The 2,113-nt window shown below is 31.3% G+C and overlaps 1 protein-coding gene across 2 annotated transcripts in view; it reads right to left on the reverse strand.

The window, feature by feature from the left end:
• Positions 1 to 207: 207 nt before the first annotated feature.
• The window catches only part of LOC119614132, an 8,568-nt gene continuing 6,662 nt past the window's right edge, over positions 208 to 2,113 (reverse strand). Inside the window, exon 3 of one of the 2 annotated variants that reach the window (XM_037970235.1) lies at positions 208 to 342. The gene's annotated coding sequence lies outside the window, so the exon portion shown is untranslated. The remainder of the gene's footprint in view (positions 343 to 2,113) is intronic. The other variant, XM_037970236.1, reaches the window with a different exon arrangement.

Here is a 2,113-nt window from a genome sequence, read left to right on the forward strand (position 1 = left end):
AATAATTTCGTACTTTATAAAAAAACAAACCTTTAAAAGGGACACATTTTAGTCCCAAAATGTCTGAAAGTGCAACACTGATTGCATATTTTCACATGTTGTATTATGGTAACAACAAGGTTTAATAAAGTAACAATAACAAATTTTATAAAGAAACAAAAACAACATGTATAAAGTCTTTTAAATCACTCACCATTTGTTGTTGTTGTTGACATAATGATATTCTCCGGCTTATTCTCCCTTTCGTACAAAAAACACCGAACTTTTGGATAAACACTTTCTCATCACTTAACTAAACGAATGGCCCAACAAAAGAAAACGAACGACGCCGCGGCGCTCGGCCTAAAAAAAATTGCATAAAATGTTTGTCAAATATTTAAGCACTTTTTTAAACTAATAATTTACCACTTTTTTTTATAGATATTATGCAATAATACTATTAACATTTTTTAACAAAAATATTAACAATTAATTAACATTCTAGATTAATTTAAACACGACGCTTAACATTAAACAACCGAACACTTTAGAAATTTGTAGAAAACTAAGGAAGAATGCAATTAACTAAGGGAACAAATGGTAAATGAAATTGTCATTGTTGTTGTTGTTATTATTAGCATTTTTGTACTCTTTTTAAAAAGCAAAAGCCTAATAACAATAACAACAACTCCAACAAGTGGTGCCTGCATACTTTTGCTATCGTTCTATTTCTTCAGTTTTCTTAAAATTTGGGAGTATTAGAGGGAGTATACATACATATATGTATGTAAGTATGTTAGTAAAGCATTAATAGGTTGTTGTTATTGATATTACAATTATTTGATGAAATGAGAAGAAGGAAGCATGAAAAATAAGTATGTAAGTATACCAGGCATGGGAAATTGAACTTTTGGAATAATACCACTTATACCAAAATGAGTATTTTTTAGGCAATAGAGCAGACAATAGACTACTATATGGACTAGACTATAGGCAAGACCATAGACTAGACTAAAGACTAGACTATAGACTAGACTATAGACTAGACTAAAGACTAGACTATAGACTAGACTATAGACTAGACTATAGACTAGACTATAGACTAGACTATAGACTAGACTATAGACTAGACTATAGACTAGACTATAGACTAGACTATAGACTAGACTATAGACTAGACTATAGACTAGACTATAGACTAGACTATAGACTAGACTATAGACTAGACTATAGACTAGACTATAGACTAGACTATAGACTAGACTATAGACTAGACTATAGACTAGACTATAGACTAGACTATAGACTAGACTATAGACTAGACTATAGACTAGACTATAGACTAGACTATAGACTAGACTATAGACTAGACTATAGACTAGACTACAGACTAGACTAGACTAACTAGACTAGACTATAGACTAGACTATAGACTAGACTATAGACTAGACTATAGACTAGACTATAGACTAGACTATAGACTAGACTATAGACTAGACTATAGACTAGACTATAGACTAGACTATAAACTAGACTATAGACTAGACTATAGACTAGACTATAGACTAGACTATAGACTAGACTATAGACTAGACTATAGACTGACTATAGACTAGACTATAGACTAGACTATAGACTAGACTATAGACTAGACTATAGACTAGACTATAGACTAGACTATAGACCTGATTATAGGCTAGAGTATAGACTAGACTATAAACTAGACTATCCTAGACAAGACTAAACTAAACTGTAGGCTAGACTATAGGAGGATTACACAAAAAGTTCAGAAAATACCGTACCAAAAAGTACTAAAGCACTGGGTTTTCCATGCCTATGTACATATGTAGATGTATGTAGGGATCTATAAATCAACTTTCGAATAATCGAACAATCGACTTTTTGTCGAAAAAAGTCAAAAAGTCGAAGTCGACTATTTTTTACCAAAAAAGTCGATAACTCGACTATAGTCTATGAAAAAAGTCGAAAAGTCGACTTTGTAAATAAAAATCTAAAAAGTTGATATGTCTAAAAGTCGTAAAAGGTCGAAAAGTCGTAAAAAGTCCACAAAGTGGGAAAAAGTCGAAATAAGTCGAAAAAGTCGGACAAAGTCGAAAATTCGAAAATAGTAGAA

This window comes from Lucilia sericata, unplaced genomic scaffold (genome assembly GCF_015586225.1).
Source record: "Lucilia sericata isolate MDLA Ls3-8-SP2 unplaced genomic scaffold, ASM1558622v1 Contig002616F_arrow, whole genome shotgun sequence".
Lineage (NCBI taxonomy): Eukaryota > Metazoa > Arthropoda > Insecta > Diptera > Calliphoridae > Lucilia > Lucilia sericata.